The 25097-nt window shown below is 38.4% G+C and overlaps 1 protein-coding gene across 2 annotated transcripts in view; it reads right to left on the bottom strand.

Annotated features, from left to right (window-relative positions):
- Positions 1-25097, bottom strand: part of drd2a (dopamine receptor D2a) — a 53010-nt gene that overhangs the window by 17934 nt on the left and 9979 nt on the right. The gene's annotated exons all lie outside the window — the stretch shown is intronic.

The raw sequence follows: 25097 nt of genomic DNA, 5'->3' as shown, positions 1-25097 counted from the left end.
TAAAAATGTGCAGAATTTCACAAGTGACTTCATGTTAAAGATTGGATAGCTCTTAATATGAAAAGAAAAATGCACTGATCTGTCACCAACTTCTTACAAATGCAATTATGCCATCTAGTGGCAGAAAGATTATCACACTTGTTTTTTTACAGTACAGTGTATCTTTTTTAATTTTAATTAAATGTTATGAATTATTATTAAATTACTGTATAAATGACTCAAAGATGCAGCCGTATTTCTATTAGTTAATTTGTTTTCACTTTTATGTTAAGAGCATGAAAACTTAAAATATTTTACTGTACAATAAAATGTAATTTAGAACAAATATAGTTATAAATGTTGCTATTAATCGTGAGTTACCTATTGAAGTCATGCGATAAGATACGCTTAAAAACATTTAATCGCCTGACACACCTGCTGGTTATATTGACTTTTTTCAAGCTCAAAGAGATATATCTGTTTTTGTCTTTTTTCAAATACATAAGTATTTACTTAAACTTACTTATACTGCAGAAATGATTCTGTAAAATAGGCAATACTATTTTCCAAAGTGATTTCTTCCTACGCAACATTCTCTGCCACTGAATGCTGGCTCAATAAAATCTCAATTGTTATACAGTATACGGACGGGTAGAAGCTATAATAAGCCAAGTTTGTTGCGGCTGTTACAAAAAAAAGTAGCAATTTTCTTGAAGAGTGCTTGAGATGATTCACTAAATGTTTTTTTGTTGTTGCCTGAAGCAAACCACACACCCAGGGAGCAAAACTCTGACTGAGGTGTCAACTTCCTGTCTATTGAACACCCACGATTGCACCACTACTCCCCCCTCCCCCTTGCCGTGACTTCAGCGCGGGACCCAAACAAACGGTTTCCCCTCGTGTAAAAATATCCAAAAGGAGGCAGCGAGATTGCGGGAGATGTTTAGACAGGAAGACAAAGAAGCCTGCTTGCTTCTTGACTCAATAGCTCTTCACGTTGCTTCTTTCCTACAAATGATGACTGCAGATGCTGCTTGTCTATAGTAACATGCCTGAAGCGTAGAACTGCATACGTAATAATAAAATGTTGACAAATTGTTTATAAATAGGCCAACCATGTTATGCATGCTTTGTGAAGGAGGTGACATATTTATGTGAATGTAATTCCCTACTCCTTTATGGCTACCTGGCAGTCACAAGAAGGAGTCATGCCACACTATGCAATTACCACAAAAATCAAACAAAGCATGGCTTCGTTTGGTTCTCGGCTTCCCAAAAGTTATTCGATTTAGTGAAATCTTTATTTGACGATTCCACTAACAAATACAATTCCATCACTTTGGAGATGACAAGCCAGGCTGTGGTCCACCTTGCCAACAATTCCTCTATGAAAAAGCCTTTCAGATGGCTTGGACATCCCCGATCAACATTTCAAAACTCTCAAATACCACAAAAAAAGTTTTACTCACACAGCATTTTGCAAAAGTGTCATGAAACGATTTAGATATAGAGCCAAGGCCACAATTTCAATGATTGCACTCCACAAAATCAGCATAATCATAAAAAAAAGATTATTAATAAAAAAAAATTGAGTTGTTTAAATGTATACATTTGCACTTTATTATTTTTAAATAACTAATTTAATAAATTTTGCATCATCCAAAAGGAACTTGCATAATTATAGTGTTTCAAAGATTTTTTTTTTGTCTTAATATTTTTTATTTGTTTTCTACGTTTAAACATTTTCTTGTTTTGTACCCAAAAAAATTATTGTTTTACAGCACTGTGCACATGCTGCACTCTAACTTCAAGTTTTTGCCAACATAAATAAATAAATAAATATATAAATATATATTAACATATATTATTAGAAATTCAGTTTGGTCCAAAAGGAACTTACATAATTATAGTGTTTCTATTTTTTTAAATTAGTCTTAATATTTTTAAATGCTTAAACATTGTCTTGTTTTGTACCCCAAAAATAATAATCATTTGAATAATTGCGATTTAAATTATTGCCAAAATAATAGGGATTATTATTATATATTTTTTTCCCATAATCGAGCAATCCTAGTTGCATGAGAAATGGCCGTTCCCTCTGGGCAACGAGCGACACGGGCTGGCCTGAACTGCACAGCGTGCGGGTTCTCCCACAAGATTTCACAAGTCTCGGCCACTGATTTTGTGGCGATTCATAATATGAATTGAGTTGCGCGATTTGCCGACAAATGATAACCCGTCAAATGCACAGAAGCTCTCTACACAGATGAAATATCAATATATGTTCTCTTCTCTGGACGATGTCAGTCAAGGAACACGCAAGTTTGTTGACCTGTTTTAAATTCTTCTTCAAGTAATTGCTTTGCTTATTAAAGTGACAACAAAGTCATTTGATAAAACAAACAACAACACCTTTCAGAATTACGAAGGGTGATACTGGTAGTTATTTCAAAGCGACAACAAAAGCAATCCGCAATCCTTCATAAACACCACATATTGTTGTCGTTTTCACATCATAAAACCGTTACGACGCCTCAAGGATCAACAACAGACACCTGCTACGGTTGCTGAGGATACCGCAAAAGCCTGAGGCGAACGTGCAAAAACCTTCTAATACTCTGCGCAAACACACGAGAAAAAAAGTTAACATCTCCACAGGTCAAGGCCAAACAGTGTTGATATAAAGGCTGAAACTAATAAAAACGTATCTAACACAGCAAGGCCAACAAAAGCAAAGCAGATGAGCAAGGACATTAACTGCAATTTCACAATTACAGAGATGTTTTTCAACCGCCTGCTGAGTGAATAGTCATCAATAGAAAACACTCATTTCAAGCTACACAATAAAGTCAGCACAATACAACTCTCGAGAGGCGCCACGCAAGTTTCGCGAGTATCTCCATCCGCGGGACATGAGTCACTTGAAGGACAACCTCAGCAGGGGAATCAGCATTTTGGAACGCTGTCGATTTTCAACGTTTTTCCACTAACAAACAATGGAGACAACAGTCATTTTCATCATAGGCACACACCGTTATTTTATGAAATAAGTATTATAATATTTGGTAGGGGCGGGAATCTTTGAATGTCTCACAATTCGATTCGATTCCGATTTTTGGGTCTGCGATTCGATTCGGAATCGATTTTCTATTAAGAATGATTTTTTATTCAAAATGATTTGATTGACAATGACTTTTGCTTCAATCTATAGATGTGCAAGGAATTGTAATGATCTACTCCAGTCTTACTCGCTAATGCTAATTAGCGCGCTACTCGCGGCACTTTTATCACTCACAAGAACGGCTCCACACTGCAAAAACACAACTTTTATTGGAATAACTTGATCGTGACTTTTTCCTTCTACTCTCTAATGTGGCTACAACTTAACAGTGTATCAGACCGCGTGGAACCACACTGCCCCTATGTGGCCAAATCGGGTACAACATAAACAGCGCTCCAAATAAAGGCACACACAGACAAAGGCAAGACAGTATGAAATAATTTAAATAAAATCGATTTTGGGACATTTAAAATCAATTCTGAATTGTACTAAATGAGAATCGCGATTCTTATGAGAATCGTTTTTTTGGGCACACCCCTAATATTTGGCTCAGAACCCTGGGACCTCAGGAAATATTTTAATGTTTTTTTTTTTTGCCGTACTAAAATAAAGTGTAATTGCACATCCACTATAGTAGGTGGCAGTGGCGCTCTCAGCTGGCAGGAGGACCGAGCAAAAAAAGTTGGATAAGGGTGAGTGCATCGGCTTGTTTAGCGCTATTGAACTGTCAACCAAGATAGCATTTAGCATTAGCTAACGTTATAACTCAACTACTTGTCACTGGACTGACTAGCGATTAAGTTTGGTATAAGTAATCCGTGGTGAGAATTCATTTTCAGTTAAATTGTAGCGTCCTGATTTTTTTATTTTGAAAATCTGGTCACAGTAGTCGGAGCAGAAACGGGAGCCAAAATTGTGTTGGAAGATGATCAAATACCAAGCAATCAAACGAATTATTTCAAAAATAATAGTGACATTTTCCATTTGTCATTTGTTTTTAGATCCCGTCCCTCACATTTTCCATTCTTTGCAAAATGGACGACTGAACATTGCCACATTTACGGTGCATCAAAAACGTATTTTCCCCACTGTAAACTCATTTCTATTTATTATTAAACGTCAGTGGAGCGATTGTATGGCTTATAAATTCAAATGGTCAACATGTTAGCTACTGTTGTGCTGAACATCCGATACATGAGGTTCAAAGCTCAATTTTGATCGACATATATATTATTTAAAACAATATGTTTATTATTGGTGTTCTATTTCTAAGATTTATTCCTAATATTATATGGCACTCGTGTTAAATTACGCAACTAAAATGTTATAAATTATAACTTTGTAAATTAGTCCAGAAACACAAGTGGGCATGTTGCGGCCAAGCAGTCAATTTTTTTCAACTTCTCAGTGACTGCAAATGCAGGAAAGGGTGAATAATCACATTATCCCTCCTCTCACACACTATATGTAAATATGCCTACATAATGAGGCAATGTCCACGTTTTGCGTTCAGTGTGTGTGTGAGGATGTGCAACTGCATTTTTCCAGCCACGTAATCCGCCTATTTAATAAGAGAAAATGCCAGAGGAGGCTGCCTCAATGCACTGAGAGATGGTATAATTTCTGCAGAGAAACAAGAGAAGAAAGACTTAGTGAGTAAGTGAAGCAAGAACGATATGCTCCGGGGGACCAGTTTGTGGATGAAGCCTGCAGATGCCCTGTGCTGTCAATTCTTATTTATTTAGCTGCTCTGCTTGTGGATGTGTGAAACTGCTGGCCTGATTGCGTTTTTAATTTTTTTTTTAATCTTTCATGCTGTAATTCCTCTGTAGATTGAGATGATAAGATCTTTAAATGACTAAATACCATACCAATACAATACCATTTAAAGAAAAAATCTTATTGGTGGAATCTCCCCCCAAAAAAATCTAATTTAATGGCCGTCAATTTTACGTTGGATTTCCCCATCAACTGCAAGTAATGAGGTTCGCTGTACTGACACTGCCGGCTGAAACATTAACTTTACATTTGAAATGGATATTCAGTGATCCCTAACGCCATCTCGTGGTCAAAGAATAGCATTAGTAGCACACAGGAGCACGCAGACTACGGTGGCTCAGAGAGAGACCACATTTTGCAAGAGTACCACCAATTCTTATTTTGAGTGAGAAAACGACCATCTCGGCGAGTGACGGCGACTGCGAAGCCCGGTGAGCGACGCCAAAAAACCGAGCAAGCCATAATTAGCCGGAGCAGCTAACAAGAGCGGGTAGCAGGGAATATTTATGAATGAATAAAGTTATCTAGTTTTATAATCGAGTATATTGTGTCTGTGTTTGCAAAAGGGGTCGCCATTGTAGAGTGACGCCACTTGTAGTCCGTCGGTGAAGTCAGGTTCCTTCTTTTTTTTCTCAACTTCGCAAGTGGAATTTCTGAGTTCAAGGGGCCGTTCTCGTATACACTTCCTGGTTTCAGACTTCCGACCATCCTCGAATGCAGCATTAGTCTGAGGCATAGGCTGGCGTGGCTAACAAGAGCAGCTAGCAGGAGGAGCTAGTAAAAATACAGCTAGGCAGGCCCCAGTTGTGGAAGGTAAGCTGTGGTCGACCCATTGGGTTCGACGCTCGATGCAATACCACCCGGGCTAACTACTATACGTTCGCGAAGTTGTCCTTTGGGCATCCGGTGCAGGAAGATGGCGGCAAAACATGGCAGCTCTAGTAAGGTGATACTACAGCCATGTCATATAATTAGTGATTACTAGACCTACGATTATATAAAAAAAATATGTTTATGTGATTTTTGGGGTATTTTTTTATAGGCTACTTTTTGAAATAAATAAATGATTAGTTCACCACTAGATGGCGCTAGGGATCACTGTATGTCCCTTTAAAGGATAACTCAACACTAAATCAACTTTTTTTTGCTGATAAACTGTATAAACTGGTGTCAACAAATGCTGTCTACATGTCCTGGTCATTTTTTGGACACGCCTCCTTAAACGCCTTCTTAGCGAGTTGCTGAATCACAGCCAAAACCCCCCCCCCCCCAACCACCCCCCCCCCCCCCCGAGCGCCGATTTCAAATCTTAGTGAGGGGTGGAGCAAGACTCTGATTTCCTGCTGAGTAACAACGTGTTTATTATATTGAAATGTGAATTTAATTTAAGACTTATTTATTTATGAATTTAAAAGATTTGTTTCGTTTTTGCAGTGCGCCCACACATATGTTCTGCTTATGTCCATAAAGTTAAGAGCCATATGTTCATCCAAAACAAAAAAAGTTACCCTGTTGCCTTGCCTTACAAACAGCTGCATGCTGGGAAGTACCTCCAAGACGGACTCCTACATTATTGTTGTTTGTCTCATTAGGACCGATTTGCTGTGCTTTCCAGTTTCCTTTTTTTGAATCTGGAAAACCGCCACACACTTTCAAGCATACTGGAGGACTGAGGTTTGCAACGCATTCCGGGGATGGCTGGCAAAAAGACACCCAATTAGGCTTTTGCCATAACGCGCCGCCATTTTGGGCAAGATGCAGTAAACAAAAGACAGACACAAAGAGACCGATCAATCTAAATTATGAAATTGCGACTGGATTTGAGTGCAGTGTCAGCTCACTGTTCTGCGTCTGAATCAGCAATTACCTAATTCTGTTTGTAAGCTCCTGATTAGGCAAGCGGCTTCTTTGAAAGCGCCGTTGCCCACCAGAAACTTTTTATTTAATTAAATAAGAATCATCCATCAAATTATTATTGGTATCTTTTTTTTTTTTTTGATCGTGTCAAGGATTAAATGCAGTTTCTGTCACTCTTAGCAACACGCCACTTCATTACTCACTATCACTATAAAACTCCGACACGCCAGACTGGAACATTTCACGTGTTCCTGTTTATTCGAAACGACTGTTTGAGAGCCGTCCCACGCGGCACTGTTGCGTTCACCCATGCGACCTACGAAGCAATTACGTGTCACGCCACGGCGCGATTTTCTCCGTCAATCACGTCCTTCCCGGGAGTATTCAGAGCCCGCTTCGGTCGAAGCAGATGCTGAGGCTCCGCCCACATCTAAAATTGTCATTCAGAGGTGACATAATTGCTTTGACGGGAGAGACAATGGAACGGGTCGGCGTCTGGTTCACAGCTGGTGTAAATTGCCTGCTTCTCTGCCAGTTTACAAATACGCATGCCGGCATTGTAACCGCCAAACAATTCCGTTGCGTGCAATCTCCCCCGTGCCTTCTTTTCTTGTAAACATTGAATCAAGTACGGTACGGGAGGGCTCGCTGATTCTTTGTTTGTATGTAGAAGGAGGCGCGAGGAAGCAGTCTGAGAGCGTAATAGCCACTTGGCAAACACACTGACAATGGATATTTAACGATTGAACTCTTTTTTTTTTTTTTCCCCCGCAATATCGCAAACAGGATTAGGCACGAAGCCCACATGAATACACAACAACGTATCAACTTGAATCCACTTGCTAACAACTGCCGCAAGGCGCAATCCGCGTTGACGGAAAATGACATTATAGGGTTCGTTTTTTGGCAAAGCTTCAAACGCTTTCTGTCACATTCGGATTGCCTCTCGTGCGTTTATTTTTGGTGGGATTGTAATCAAGCGCAATGGCCAATGAAATCCTTCCAATCCCCGCTTTTGCAGTTTACTTTTGTTGCCTTCCTGATTGTCATATTGATTAGAAGGCTGATTGGAAACGCTTCACGCTTGCACCGAGTCATTTCCTGCTGTGACGGCACAACAAGAGTACAGTTTCACAATGCACTCTGTTGTCTATTCAAGTCACATGCTGGAAAGCGTCATCCTCAATGATGATCCATGTCGATGTAATCCCTAAAAGAATGACAGCTGCTTAGAACGCTGGTTGTTTACCTTGTTGGAGGTACTCCAAAGCACATCATGCGTTTTCACTAAAACCTTCTTTACTGAAAAAACGAAATGTGATTTTTTTTTATTTTCTTCTTTTCTTCAAATTCAAGACATAGGAATAGGGAAAGAAGTATTTTCATCTAAATCTGGCTCTCTTCAACTTGAATTCAGAAAGTCTTGTGCTCTTTGTATTCCCCATCTTCATGCTGTCTTCCTTTTGTTTTGCAAGATAGCTAGCTAGTTGTGCTGGACAAGAAGTGCTCAACTTGGCGTTGCAAATCTTGCAGTTTGGACGCTGGCTCCCAACTCTAGCCAACTCTACAGTATATTTATAGAGCACTTTAAAAGAACCGCCGCTGTTTTCTTAAGATGGAACCCAGGGGCAGCAGATAAAAAAGAAAACAGCAGAGGCCCCAGAATTGAACCTTGTGGAACACCATACATTAGCCATTATATTGATTCGCCAAAATGATAAAACTTGAAAAATGTTCTCCAGGTGTCCGTTAACTCATTTGCTGCTTGGATCCACTCGTAATGACGTCAAAAAGTGCCAACAGCTCGTTTTCTCAGGTTGGGAGGGGCTGGTGCTTGGAGAGCAGAATGGCCAAGAATTACTTATAGAGGGGCAAATGGAGGAAAACACAATGTTGGTCATGTTTTTGGTGAGGAATTAACATTTTAACATGGCTAAAAGCTCCCAAAAGTTGATTTTTCACCTTGCTGTCCCTTTAAAGCAGGTGGCAGCAGAGTATAAGAGATCAACCAGGGACATCTTACAAAAAGGTTATTTTCTCCACTTTTTTAAACAGATTTGTGAATAATGATGAAACGTATACAGCTATATTCTAATGCTAATTGCTGCAAAACGGAAACAGATAGAAAGAAATATACTTTTTCTCCTGATGAAAGAAGTTGGTAGAACTTTTGGTAGCTTTCATGCTTTTAGAGCAACAGAACACAATACTCTGTGGGCCTTGCAAAATCTGTCAAAGTCCAGTAAAACAGCCGGGAGCGAAGGGGGTTGCTTCAGTGAAAATGGCTGGGAGTGACTGAGCTAAATGGATGCGATACCAATCACTACTCATATATATATATATATATATATATATATATATATGTCTATGGAACTTTATAGAAAATGTAAATATACAATAATCCCCTCCAGTAAATATACAATAATCCCCTCCAGTTGATACCTTGAATTTCTTTTGTGATTTTTTATTTTTTTAATATGTGATGCGGGCTGAAAGGTTGCAACCTTGGATAACAGCCAGGGTGGCTGCGTTTCCCGTTTTTATGCTCTCGTCTCCCGAGTGCCCCCGTGTTGTGTGAAGTGGAGATGAGGAGGCCGGTTAATAAAGTGCCGTATGAAAGCTTTCCCCAGCAAACCTCCATGATGACCTGGCACGGCCGCAACATAATTGGGAGCTTAAAACGGTAATTTTCTGTGCCTAAACCAAATGCAAAAATCATGCTAAAACTGAGTCAAATTTATGGTTAATGTTTTGAGAGTGGACTTTTATTATTTTGGCTTCAACTGTGGAAGTTGTTGCTACAAACATCAAAGAGTGAGACTCACAAATGGATTAAAAGAAAGTTTATCATGGGTGATGTGTTTTCTGTACAGAAGATCAGAATTACAAATCAATCAAATTGCTATGATTTTATTCAAAAGAATGTCTGCTTTCACCCTATAAACACCTATTTGAGAAAACTGCATTATAACAAAGCAAACAAGTAGGAAAGAATAACGCCTCTTTACAAATCAACACAATTCAGCTGTAGTTTAAATGCTAATTCCTCCGCCAATAAAACTGCAATTGGGAGGAACAACAACAATAATTCAATACAAATATCAGCAACATAAATATATTGGCAGTTCAAAAGCAATTTCCGACCGTGCCAATAAACGTGCGTGATTACAATTACAGCACAAGAGATGCTCAATTCAAAGAGGTTCAATCAGCGGCGGTCCCAACTTCAATGGAATTTTTAATACATTGAATTGTAAACAAGAATTCGGCAACAGCAAAAAATATTTCAGATTAAGGAAATAAACAAAGAATTTGAGAAAAAAACACTAATCTTGCCCTGCAAAAATGAAAAAATAAAATAAAATAAAACAAATAACACATTATATACATATATTTTTCTTAATTTTTTTTTTAATCATTACTATTTTTAATCAATGTCAATTAATGACCCATTGGCAAAATGCTGGATACACACCCAATCGTAGGGCACATCGAAGTAAACAGCCAACAAAAAACAAACAATTTTAAGTCTTAAGTGAAGCCAAAATGCATGTTTTCGAACAAAAGCCACGCAAGCACGGGAAGGAGATGCAAAGTTCATAAAGGATGTCTGGAGCTGAGATTCTAACCCTGCGCCTAACCATCATGATCCCAAAAAAACTGACAGGCAATTAAAAATGTTTTACAATTCTATAGTACTACAAAATGACTTATTAAATTCCATAATGACAAGAAAACAATAAAACCCAAAGTGCAGGAAAAATGGGGGGAAAATGCAATCATATGGAAAAAAAAGTTTCATTGTGCTGCCTAAATAACAGTTAAACAAAAACAGATTCTGTACTATTACAACAATAATCATTGTTGAACTTCACAGTGAACTACAAGCAAAAACATTTTTCTTTTGAGCAAGGTGTGTAAATGCAAAAAAAAAAAACAATAAACAAAAAAAAGTGTAACTTTTGAAAATGTATTACTAATCTGAACTAATAATTAGCTGTGCTTCCATAATGAACAGTAGGGGTGTGCCCAAAAATTAATTCTAATAAGAATCGTGATTCTCATTTAGTACGATTCAGAATCAATTTGAAATCCCAAAATGGATTTTATTTTAATTATTTTAATTATTTTATTGTGTGCCTTTTTCGGGAGCGCTGTTCATGTTGTACCCGATTTGGCCACTTCGGGGCAGTGTGGTTCCACGGGGTCTAATACACTGTTAAGTTGTAGCCACATTAGAGAGTAGAAGGAAAAAGTCACGATCAAGTTATTCCAATAAAAGTTTTTTGTTTGTTTTTTGCAGCGTGGAGATGTTCTTTTGAGTGCTAAAAGTGCCCCGAGTAGCGCACTAATTTATCTATCTTGTTTATTGTAATCCCTTCACCTTCATACTAACTATAAATTTAAAAAAGTGTTCGGGCGAATATGTGCATTGTTGTATGAATTTGCATGACAACTGAACGTCTGGTGTTCCACAGGGTTCAATTCTGGGGCCTCTGCTGTTCTCATTGTATCTGCTGGCCCTGGGTTCCATATTAAGAAAACAGCGGTAGTTGTTTTGAAGGGCTCTTTAAATATAGAGTTGAGTTGAGTGATGGGAGTCGGCATCCTAACTGCATGATTTGCAATGTCAAGTTGAGCAATTCTAGTGCAGCACAACGACATATCAAGCAAAAAAGAAAAGGAGCATTTCCTTAAGATGCATGGAGATGGGGAATTTCGAGAACGCAACATTTTCTGAATTCAGTAGTATTACCGATTGTAAATAAATTCAACAGCAGATTTTCATGAAACCAAAGACTTTCAGACAGGTGAAGGATATGCAGTAAATACGTGGTTCAATAAAAGAACACGCATAAAGAATGATTTCAGCTCACTACAGAGGGGAAACCAGAGCAGACAAAGATTTTCCAATAAATACAGCCAAAGGCCAATTAGCTGCCGTATAAAAGAGACTTATGAGTAAGCCAGCACCCTGGTAAAAAGCATTGGGTAATACAAATTACAGTGAGTTGGACCTTGTATGAGGTCCTCCTTTTATATGCACAACTTAAATGATGGTATAATTTCACCTTTGCTACTTTGGCACAGCAGCACAATCCATCTCATAGTGCACATTTATTCTTCATTGCAAAGGTTAATAAATGATGATGATTGTGGAAATAGGAAGGAGCAGGGCGGAATGCGAGTTTTTGTTTGGACTCCCCCCCCCCCCCCCCTGCAAATTACTAACGACTCAAGTAAAAAGATGGACTGTAATTAGCGAGCAATTGGGTCTTTATATCTTTTCTGCATTGAAATTGCAGCAATGAAAGAAAATGGGCTATCATTTGCCACGGCAAAAAAATATCATCATTTCACCCGAGACAGTAGAACAATTTCCACTTTTGACTGATACCGTCTGCAAATGGCTGAAGTCTAAGGTGTGTCCCTCCCCCCCGCCTCTCGCTCCAAGTCAGCTGGGATCATCACCAGCTCATCCGCGTCCCTAATGAGGTCAATTTAGCGCCGAAAAAAAAAATCAGCCCCTTCGTGTGCCATGGGACGTGAAGTTGTTTTTTTCAATGAGTAAGTGTGGAGGAGGGACGTCGGAGTTTTGGATTTGAGATCAGCGCAGATTTTGTGAAGTACACCATACATTCTAACTACTTCTACTTTCCTAAAAAAGAGGGGGAAAAAAAATCCCTTTTCCCAAAAGAAATGAACATGAACGTACTGAATAACATTACGTCAACAGATCCTTTTTAAATAAGTTGACTTCGATTTGAACTAAGATGAATGAAGTCAATTTACTGAGGGTTCAAGTAAGATGAATGAAGGACATTCACTCGAACGCCTCAAGATTAAATGCTTAATGACTTTCACTTGTTTTGCGCTTTCCTCCCTTCGAGGCACTCAGAGTGCTTTAACGCCACCTCCTCATTCACCTTCCGATGACCTACTAATGACGCAGCATCAGCGGTGACTGGCGGCTCAGTATCTTGCTCAAGTACGTTATTTAAACTCGGGACTAAAGAAAAAAACATTTGGGTTGGGAGATAATCACTCTACCACCTGAACCATGCCGCCCTCATTACTGAATGACTGCAATCAAGACCTTCATTTATCTCAATAAAGACAAGCTTTAGTTTGAATAAAATGAGCCACGAATCCACACGCATACGCAGATACAACAACATACTGTATATCAGGGTCAAGGTCCAATAATAATAATAATAAGAATAAGAATAAAAGATTCATAGAAATAATCATATCTCAGAATACTTGGAAAAACAAATCACATTTTTCCTTGAACCACATTAAAAAAGGTTTACACCGCTACCATTTAACTCATTTTATTGAAAATAGCACTGGCTTATTTCGCTTAAAAAACAACAACATTTGTTAGAAAACCCACAAAATAAATGAATTCACTTCATTCAGATGGTCCAAATTCAGAGCATCACGGGTGGAATTTTTCACACTCAAAACGTCCTTTGCTCCTGTTTGACATTGCGGGCGACGCCTGGCTTGCGTGGGTAAGCGGAAAGTCTTGCTCTCGCAGTACAAATGCAAAGACAAAGCTACTTCTTCTGTGCCTCCGTTAACGGTGATTTAGCGCCACAAACGGCTCATTATTCAAACCTGACGTCTCACACTTACTGAGTATGATAACTTGAACAATACCATTTCGGCGAGCTCCTCGTGCCCCCTTTTATGTTCATAACACTGAAGCACTGATACGTATATATATTAGGGGTGTCAGGCAATTACCGTTTTTAATCGTAATTAATCGCATGACTTCAGTAGTAAACTCAAGATTAATCGCGCATTTTATGTCTGTTCGGAATGTACTATAAACGCACAAGAACTTCAAACTTTTTAACAAAAAGTGGATTTTTTTTTTAAAATATAATCTAATTGATCATAATTTCGTAATATTTCATAAAATTGAGTTACATTTAAATAGATGTGCTGTACGGTAAAAGACGAGTGTGATATTGATTTGTGTTAAAGTGTTGACGTCATTTCTCTTCATAATTGCATTTGTAAGACGTTAATAACTGCTCAGTGCATTTTCCTTTAATATTAAGAGTAGTGGTGGGTGGATCGATCCAAATATCAATATAATTGAGACCAAGCCAGTATCGATATCGGATCGATACTGGCACTATATAATATCAAACTAGTATTTTAGTTTCAGTTTGGCTCTTTTATGCATTGCTGCGGTTTGGTCCAACAGAAAACAGTCATGTCACATTAGCCACGGGCAGACTTGCTCCCGCTCTCCCTCCCCGCCTTCTGCGTTTCGATCCTGTGCCGTCACGTGACTTCGCATCTCATCTTTTGAAATTGGGTATGTTGGGTATGTTGTTTTATGTTTTATCTTTGCTGTTGCATGATCATCTTTAACATCTTGTTTATTTAGGTTGAAAAAGAAGTGATGAAGTCAGATTATTTATTTTTTTGTATTTGTACTTTCTCAACAGTATATGATGATGTAATTGTTGAAATTTCTTTTTCTATAATAAATAATAATAAAATAAAATTGTGCACTTTAAGAAAGTTTAAAGAAAAGTTATGGTTGTTATGTTTCTGGGGGAGGGGGGGGGCACATTGATAAAGTATTTTCCATTTATCATTAAACATTGTCTTAATTTTGTCTTTTGTTGGAAAAGGAAATAACACAAAAAATATATATTTATCGAAAATTCTGTGCGAATAAGCAATTTGATGATACAGTTAGCTTATTAATATATATTTTTTAATTATATACCATCATTTTCAACAAGTATCTGTATCAGTATCGGCGATACTGGCCCTGTATTTCCTTGGCATCGTATCGATACCAACATTTGCAGTATCGCACACCACAAATTAAGAGCTGACCAATCTTTAACATGAAGTAACTTGTGATAATTCTGCACATTTTTAAAATTGTAAAATACAACTTGACCCCAGTCGCCACAAATTATTAAAAATGTATTACTGTTCAATTTTGATGTGGACGTGTCTGCTCCGGAATTCCCCCAGTATAGGCTTTGCATTAATCATTAATCGCACGTTTAACTCAAAATGAACGCACTAATTTTGACAGCAGTAGAAAAAAAATTTTGGGGTGAGAGAGGAGTCAGTACCATACAATGTTTTGTGGGTATTCAAAGAAGCTCTGAAAACGTTCTTTGTAATGTTAATGCTAGAAAACGCGCAAACCACTGCGTCTTGTGGTATTTAGAACATGGCCACCGTAGTGTAGTGGTTCACTCAGTGACAGAGTGCCCTGCAATGAATGAACTAGTAGCAACCAATACAAGGTCTATGAATGGATGGATGGGATACTTTACAGTGTCCCTCTGGCAGATCCAATCTCTCGCAAAATAGACCTTAAAGCGTCCGCTCTGCAAACCTTCCACCGACCTCAATTCCGAAAGTGTAAATTGACAGGATGTACTGTAACTGAAAGATGCGACAACAGCCAAGTCGCTGGGATGAGGTGACACACTGTAGAACGAGGCGCTTGCACCCTTATTAATGACGTATATCCAGACGTGATGCTTAAAAGAGCGCCAACAAAATAACTGTAATAAACTTTTAATGCAATAACTGTGAGCTATTCGTGGTGCTTTGGGGGGCCCGCTGTGGGCAGAAAATTAAAAAAACAAATGACTTTGCAATATAAGTGTGCCTTATAACGTGCTGTAAATTGTGCTTTGTCAGGTTTTAAAACAATAGTTAGAATCACACTGAGCAAAGTGAAAAGATGGATCAATTTGATTAGCTTATGTCAAGCATTAAGATAGATTTGGTGAGCTAACGAATACACACACTCGCACGCACATACACAAACTCACCCACATAAAAAATAATAATAATAACAATAAAATAAAATAAAAACAATAAAGAGCAATGATGATGACATTACCGAATGAACAATACTGAGCTCTTAAAAAAAAAGATCGATTTGGCCTCCAGTCTGATCTATGCTGAGCTTTTCTGACGGCATATTTACAAAGTTACAATGTGTAAAAAAATAAAAAAAAAAGGCTGGATAATGGTCTGCCTGATTAACGTCTTTGGCGCCCCTCCGTAGGTTTTTACTAAACGTTATTTAACGTTTTTGGCAGTAAAAGAGTTAATAATTGTGATTCACTCGAGGGAGTTCTTCACATTATCAATCTGGTACTTCACTAACCAGACCCGTTCAGGAAAGGCGGGGCTTCCTGTGCAATACTTTAAGCGCCGATTAGACGATGCGGCATTTTTACACATTTTGTTGGGACCAATCAAGGCAACGGATGGAAATCTCGTCTTAACCAGATAAAAATGCACAAAACTCCTTTCGCTGTTCAAATTCAACAAGGAAACAGTGAGTAATTCTGCGAGAACATAATTAATTGCAGCATCTATTCATCTGTTAGGTTTGTTTGTTTCCCCCCCGCCATCGGTGCTTATTGGTTTTGTCCTGCCTAAACAACGCCTGATTGGTCCGATCGGTAAAAGATTGGCTGCAAATGTATCAGCTGGAGTGGCACAAGATATATTTGTAAGTTTGTGAACTCACAAATACCGCGAGAATTCATCTTGCTGGCAAGGTTAGGATAATGGTAAGTGCATTGGCTTATTTACAGCTTTTAAACAGATTTAACATTAGCTAAAATATTAACTCATTCACTGCCATTGATGGCTATAAATGTCAAAAATTCATTTAAACTATTTCTATTAGTTTAACATTTTTTCCCACTTTTATGAACAAGAGTATGAAAACCTAGAATTTTTCTATTGTTCATTTAGAACAGATATAAAATTTGTGATTAATCGTGAGTTAACTAGTGAAGTCATGCAATTAATTACGATAACAAAATTTGATCGCCTGACGCCCCTAATTTTTTATAATCTTTTTTTTAATCATGTCAGGCGATTAAATGTTTTTAATTATTATTAACCGCATGACTTTAATAGTTAATTCACGATTAATTGCAAATGTTATATCTGTTAAAAATATACAATAAAAAAAATTCTAGGTTTTCATACTTTTGTTGACAAAAGTGGGAAAAAATGTTCAATAGAAATAGTTCAAATGAATTTTTGACGTCTATCGCCGTCAATGGTAGCGAATGAGTTAAGACAAACAAGATTGACTAGCAATTACATTTGTTATGAATAGTTCCTGGTGAAAATTGATTTCCAGATTTGATTTTCAGCAAAATTGTACTGTCCCAGATTTTAATTTTGAAAGACCGGTCAACAAAGACGCATTCGCATTTAATACAAATGGAACTCAGCGCTGCTCGTATGCTGCATGCATCTCACTCCATCAGCAAGTTCAACAGTACCTCAGCCAGCCAGGTAACCTCTGCATTGTGAGCAATTGACCCGCCCTGGATGCAATCCTTAAATAGCCCGACCTCACTTTCTACCCACAATCCTCCGTCTCGCATCCGAGGGCGTCCACTTATTCCCTCGCGACCCCGCCACTGATCTATGAAAGCAGGAGGCATTATCTGACTCTGCTGCACTTGCACAGTACAGCGACTGGTCTCCCTTTCTCCGCGGAGCGCCAAGTTTCTCCGGCCTTAAGATAAGAAGCACAAGAAAGGATGTTTGTCGCGTTCACAATAACTGCTTTTTTTTTGCTTTCATCAGATAAAGTGGAGAAAATCTCACTTTTTAAAAGGTAATAGAAACTGGATGTGACCTCTTGACATAGAGTGAAGGATGAAGATACTACCGCAATCTTCTTTTTGTGTGTTTTATGTGCAATAAAGCAAACTGTTAAAGTGTGAAAGTTTTCCGAGACGGTCAATTGGTGGTGATTATTTCACAGCAACATGACACAGTTACTTTGAAGAATTCATGTCCTGACTCTAACCAGCTTGGCCATAAAAGTTGGATCATAAGTCACAAAGTTAATGCACAATTTATGGTCGTTTTTAGCTGTTTGACAATTTGATAATTATGTTTGGGCCTAAAAATGATTAAATGATTATAAAGAATTTGGTCAATTATAGAATTAGTTGTTCCTCCATTTTGTATTGAAGAAACTGAAGCGAAATCCTGCGGCATTAAGCCCTTTTCACACTGCATTTAGCATGACGCAGACCCATTCGTTGTGTATGTGGTGAGTTCCGTTCCGTTCCGTCTTCAATTCCGCTTATCCGGGGTCGGGTCGCGGGGGCAGCAGCTTTAGCAGGGAAGCCCAGACTTCCCTCTCCCTAGCCACTTCAGCCAGCTCCTCCGATGGGATCCCAAGGCGTTCCCAGGCCAGCCGTGAGACGTAGTCTCTCCAGCGTGTCCTGGGTCGTCCCCGGGGCCTCCTGCCGGTAGGACATGCCCGGAACGCCTCCCCGGGGAGGTGCCCAGGAGGCATCCGAACCAGATGCCCCAGCCACCTCAACTGGTTCCTCTCAACGTGGAGGAGTAGCGGCTCGACGCTGAGTCCCTCCCGAATGACCGAGCTTCTCACCCTATCTCTAAGGGAGAGCCCGGCTACCCTGCGGAGGAAACTCATTTCGGCCGCTTGTATCCGGGATCTTGTTCTTTCGGTCACGACCCACAGCTCGTGACCATAGGTGAGGACAGGAACGTAGATCGACCGGTAAATCGAGAGCTTTGCCTTTCGGCTCAGCTCCTTCTTCACCACAACGGACCGATACAGCGTCCGCATCACTGCAGACGCAGACTATGTGGTGAGTGTTAACGGAAAATTGGAAAATGTCCTATTGGAGAGCGGCGGCAGCGTGGCATCAAGTGACTCCGACTGGCGAGGAGCTGACGGAGTGATTTAGCGTTATTTTATCCGAGTTCCCGCCAAGCCATTCGTTTTTCTCTGCTGCTCGTATCCTTCTTCTGCTTCTTGAAAGCAGCAGCAAAATCTTTGTTTTTTCTTCCTGGTTAGTTGCTACTTTACATTTCCAAATATGGGCACGCTGGCAACGAGCGAGTGCAGTGTGAAAAGAGCTTTATTCTACTCACTACAACACTGGTATGGAAACAGGAATTGAAAACAAAGTACCGTACCATTTAAAACTTTAAAATGAGAACAAGCCTTTAAAGGGTAAGTCAACCCCCCCATTTATTTTTTTTCATAAAAATATGCTCTATGCAGCTCTCATTGGTCTAAATATGGTAATCTGGTTAATACTATTAGTGGAAGTTAGAGTTAAGCAGCAAAATCCAGCCATTTTTATCCATCTCAGGGGGCGGCCATTTTGCCACTTACTGTCGACTGAAGATGACATCAATGTTGCTCAGGGCTCAGGTAACGACCAATCACAGCTCAGCTTCAGAGAACAGGCGAGCTGTGATTGGTCATTACCTGAGATGGATAAAAATGGTTGAATTTTGTAACGACCAATCACAAAAAGGATTTTAAAGTATTCTTCTGTCAAAGCACACAAATGAGGATATACTGTACGGCTTTCGTCACCATGACGACCCCTCTACCGACTTATTCTTTCTGGCCATGAGCAAAAATATCTGGTGACTTTTGTGCTGTTATTAGAGACTGTCGTCGCAACCGTTGCTCGTTGTTCAAGTGAGTTGAGTTCACTGCCATCATATAGCACTCGTAGCTCCAATTTCTGCACCCAAGGCAAAGCACAAGAAATGAATCAATAAAAAAATGGACGAACGACTGCTTGAATTTCTGTATACACGCCGCCCTTCTCATAGAGGTGACCCATCTCATTAAGCTGCAATCCAGATATGAACCACTGCATAAATGTATGCTTGCTCAACGAATAATTTTTGACAGTGTCAATCAAAATCATATTTTTGACACAGCTCTTGTATGGGATCTTATTAGAGTTGAGAGTGCCTAATATAGTGGCCTGTGAGTGGAATTCATTAAGATGTGCTATAGTGTGCGCTGTAGAGGATTTGAATTTATTGCAGCAGCAAATGATACCTTACCCTTTGCAACAATAACACAGTAATGATCTCGTAATTTTAAATGAGATGCTATGCTACAATGCGTCATTGATATAAGCCATTTTTAATTGCAGTGCACATGTTGCCTGAATTGCCAATAATTTCGGGGGTAAAATAAGCAGCCGTTTGTTGCTAATCCGCGAGTCCGCTTGATTATGAGACATTCAATGCAGTCAATTGTTTGACACTTAGTTCATTTTCTGCATAGTTTTCTCATATTATTATACTATAGCAAGCCTTTAATAAGTCACGGTTATTTTACACACTCCCACGCACGCACACATGCACACACACGCACGTACACGTACAAAAAAATAAAATAAAGAAAGAAATAAAAAAATAATAAATAATAAAGAGAGAGAGCAATGATGATGACATGTCAAATCGTTAAAATTACCGAATGAACAATACTGAAAAAGAAAAAAATGAAAATAATAATAATCACGGTTATTTTATTTATGGCACTTTTTCACACCCACTTTTCTTGCTGATAGGCTTTATAGGCCTAAGAGTTGAGGGTTGACTTTGGTCACGCTCAGCTTCTTCAATATAAAACGTGCTCCCGAGTTCCAGAATCTGTCGAGGAAAAAGATAGCTGGCTGATACCATTTTGTCAATACTGTCAAGGTGTTGATTTAGCCATTATGGCCTTCTACCTAATTAGCTTTCTATCAGCCGCAAGCGTCTTAGTTGCCAGGTCAAAAGTCATCGATGCGGGCAAAATCGACGACTCTCTCGTCAAATTCCATTTTTCTATGAAAACCTCTCTTTTGTTGTCATACGAGGGAAACGTCACAATTATGTTGCCATGTTCGGCAGGCCGGCTGCGGAGGTGGAGGCTGCGCTGACATTAACTGAGGCTCAAAATAAACCTGCGCATTTTGGTTCGAGCAATTACTGTGTCACCATCCCTGGCAGTGCAATTATACACCCCATCTCTGTGCACTTGTCATTAGCAAAGATGTCCGTGTCACATCACTGAATATGCATTTAGTTTGGTAAGGATTTTCAGATAAGAGCGGTTTAATCAGAAACAACAAGGAGAGGATAAAAACACATTTCTGAAGGAATGGAAACATTGACAACTATGAAAATAGATTAAAAGTACACTTTCGACGGGGGGGGGGGGGGGGGGGGGGGGGTGTTCACTGGAGGAAACCCTCCACCATTTTGACGGATTGCGCCAGGAAATGATGCTACTAAAAAGCCACATAATGAGTGAGAGGTCTTAAAGACTTTCAGATGAAAAAAAAAGAAGAGAGATTTGCACAAAGTTCACACTTACACAGTTGTCACAAACATTAGTCATACATTAATCAACATTGACCGATGTAAGATAAGCCACACATTTTACTAATATGCGAAAATAGAAATAAACTATACACAGGTGACGTGACGCGTGTGAAATCACAGGAAAACTATCAATTGACTATTCTGAACATTTGGTCCTTTCTGATATTTCCCCAAGGCAACGCAATGCTTCCTTTCGTGACAACAAATGGCTGCATCGCTTTTGTCTGTGACTAGTAGTCAAACATTTCAATTTCATCACATTTTGAAATCAAAATAATCCTCACAAATCAAATTACAGCAATCTAAAGTCCTTGTGTTAGTGCTAGCATTAATGCTAACGCTACTGTCTAACATGTGGGATGACCAGCCTAGACCCGTCTCATGCTGTTTTAGTCCCATGCTATTGCTAACGCGGCTGTCCATAGCTGAGGTTAAAAGTAAAGAGAATTGAGTCAGCAGTTAGTATACATGCTAATGTTACACTTCAAAGTAAGGCCGTCAGCATTACTGCTGTTGCCATGGTGACCTTGGATTATTTATTTGAGTAGTCAATAAAATTGCTGGACCAGACTGTACACTACATGTTGTATTAGTCCTCGCGTCAGTTAAGTCAAGTAAGATAAGAGATTTTCTGCTGTGGCTACCATGGATTGCTTACTTTTGTTGTTTTAATATATGAGGACCAGGTATTCTTTTCTTGTTCTCAGATGATGGGTAGAAAATAAAACAGAAAAACATAACTCTCTTCATTAACAAATGAATATTAACTCATTCACTGTCATTGACGGCTATAGACGAGTATGAAAACCTAGGAAAAAAAAATGTTTTATTGTACATTTACAACAGATATAAAATTTGTAATTAGTTAACTAGTGAAGTCATGGGATTAATTATGAAATATTCCTAATTTTTAATCTTATTTTGCAAAAAAGTAAATTAAAAAAAAAGTTTAATTTTTTTATTTGTAATCTTTTTTTCTTTTAAGATTATTAAGAATTAGGGCCGTCATGCGATTACATTTTTTAATCATAATTAATAACATGACTTCACTAGTTAACTCACGATTAATCACAAAATTTGATCGGTTCTAAATGTACAATAATAAAAACATTTATAGGTTTTCATACTCTTGTTAACAAGTTAGAAAAATGTTAAACTAATAGAAATAGTTCAAATGAATTTTGACCTCTATAGCCGTCAATGGCAGTGAATGAGTTAATGAATACATTATGTTCTAAGTCTCTCTCTCTCTCTCTCCCTCCCTCCCTCCCTCCCTCCCTCCCTCCACCCTCCACTAAACTGTGGCAGGTGGGCCGATGTTTGAATGTGATTGGCATTTTACTGAACATAGTCAAATTGTCTCCTTTTTTTTTTTTTGTATATCACAAAAACCTGACATTATAACTGTGGCGTGTAGACGTTTTACATCCACTGTAGATATTTTGAAGGACAGTTGTGGCACCCATCAAAGTTCTTTATATGGCATTAAAAGACATGCAGGACATGTCACCATGTAAGAAAACACAAATAATATCATGTTAAAAAGTGGGGTGGTGATATGAGGTTATCATTGGAAAGAAAGGACATGTTACTTTAAAAAAAAAAACAGGCTGGAACCACTCAGTCGTGTATTTGACTGACATATGCAATAATCTGTGTTGGCAGAAATGTCACTCAATAAAAATATTTTGCAGCTGGCAGGGGACCGTTCTCTACAGCGAGTTGTGTCACAAAGTGATGAAAGCGAATGAAACATTGGATACATTTTTGGAGGTGTCACGAGAAGTTGCATAAAATTATATATATATATTTTTTTTTTTTGAAGGACCAGCAACATAACAGGTTAAATATGAGGCACTAGGATGCCGGATTTCAGAAGGTACAAATGTTTGAGCATCCTCACCGAGGAGAGAGAAGTTGGTAACAAGCCTTCATCAGCCTCATTAGCTTTCAGGAAAGCTCCAACCTAACAACAAGGCTTGTCTCATGTGAGGCTGCTTGACACACACACGCGCACACACCGGCTTGTGTTACACGCATTGACGCACACAAAAGAAAGGCTGCACACGATCATGGCCCCAGCTAAATCCCATGTCGTGTTGTTTATAGCTAGTTGTCATCAATTAAATGAAGCTAATCAACCTGAGACATGAATGATGAAAAAATGAATTGTAATAGATCTAAAAGGTTACATTTTATATGCACTAAGAGCTATATTCTGCCTTTTTTTGCGCTCGCTTAAGTCTTCTTTTACGCCGGTGGCTTTGCGCATCCACGCGTAATCTCCCCTGCAGACTTCTGACAAACGAGTGCTGAGGAGGCGTGATTCTTTTAATTTTGATGCTGTCTGCAAATCATGGAACATGGAGTTTTCTGAGACTTGTCAATGTGGTTGAAATCCATGAGAAAAAAAAAACCCACTTGAAACATGAAAATACCTTCAGGGCTCTAGACTCTTTATTTTTTATTTTTACTAGGCCTCTAAAGCTCGTATCCCACTGAGGGGTTCAAGGTTCACAAACGTTCACTAAACATTCGCTGAGAACAGTGATTCTTAACTGATCGAACCCCAGGGGTTTGGTGAATCAGCTAGTTGTGCTGGACTAGACATTGCAAATCATGCAGTTAGCTGTGAATTCTGACTCCCACCACTCAACTCAACTCCATATTTATGGATCACTTTAAAACCAACTGTTTTCTTAAGCAGAGGCCACACTTTCCGCTATATGTGTGAATTCATATTGCACATCCGTTACTTTTTTCCCTCGACATAGTTAGTATGTACGGAAGCGTATTGCATTCACTTGAAAAAAAAAAAAAACTCCTGTTTTTCTGACTAATTTTTGGGGGGAGCTTTGTTTTTTTGAGTATTTTTTTTTCTGTTTTTTTAAATATTTTTTTCTGTTTTACTGAATATTTTTTTTCTGTCAAAAAAATATTCCGGAAAACAGGCTGAAATTTTTTTCTTCAGAAAAACGGGGGGAAATTATTTTTAAAAAATGATTTTTTTTTTTAAAGAGATTTTTTTTTTTCAAAATAACATTTTTTTTTCTTCAAAAAAACAGAAGACATTTTTTTTCCGAAAAACAGAGCTGGTGTTTTTTGGAGTATATATATATATTTTTTTTTTTTACCTCTGAACTCTAATTGACTTGTTGCAGACTCGCTAATAGCAGAAGCGGCTACTTTTCCACATACCTCCATATGCAATTAGATGGTTATGTTTACTTACTGGCTCTCAATAAAGGAATGAATGTGTATACTGTATTGCGGTTTGTTCTCTAATCACTGAGGGAAAACCCCTTTAAAAAAATATTCAGAAAAACAAAATATTCAGAAAAATAATTATTTTATAAAACAGGGAAAATTACTCAAAATAACAGAAAAATAAATATTCAGAAAAACAGAGAAAATATATATTTTTTAAACAGAAAAAAATTACAAAAAAAACCGGAAAAAATATTCCATAAAACAGAGGAAAAAAAATACTCAAAAAATCAAAGCTCCCCCCAAAAATTAGTCAGAAAAACAGGACTTTTTTTTTCAAGTGAATGCAATACGCTTCCCTAAGTATGAAGAGATTACAACAATAAAGAAATCACACGATATACCATCACAAAAGCCCAAGTCAACTACTGAGCGCACTACTCTAGTACATTTGATAGTTTTTTGGAAATCGGTTACGTGTGATGACCATGTCAATTTCTTTGTTGTACATATGCTGTATTTTCAAGCAATTATTGGTATTTTCACAACATGACTAAGCCACTGCAAATTGCTTTTCAAAGGTGAATGTTTTACTCTATTATTTTTACATCTAGCATTGATTTTCCTGCCAAGCCAAATTCTGTATTCCGCTATTTATGTTGAACAAAGGCTTTTCCTGAAAGCGGAATTAATAAGACAGTTTCCCGGTGAAAGAATCGAATTTCTACATAGGTGGTTTGTGTTTTTCATGCTTTTCTTCAGTTGCTGTGATTTTGCCACGCTGCTACAGAATGACAATTGCTGCCCTTAAAAGCATATTTTACTTGCAAATCATGAACCAACACTTGACACACTGAACAGCGAGAAAGTGGCATGCGCGTTAAGAAATAAAGAGAATCATGAAACATTTGTTGTTGTTTTGGAGAGTTGTGCTTGGCTCGTCATAAACTCTCTCCTGCTTTGCTCTTTCCTGCCGGGCTTAACAGACATAACTGTGTCTCCATGGGTCGCA

The sequence above is a fragment of the Leptonotus elevatus genome, chromosome 7 (assembly GCF_054856555.1).
Source record: "Leptonotus elevatus isolate MCC_2025b chromosome 7, RoL_Lele_1.0, whole genome shotgun sequence".
Taxonomy (NCBI): domain Eukaryota; kingdom Metazoa; phylum Chordata; class Actinopteri; order Syngnathiformes; family Syngnathidae; genus Leptonotus; species Leptonotus elevatus.
This window is presented reverse-complemented; position numbering and strand designations above follow the sequence as displayed.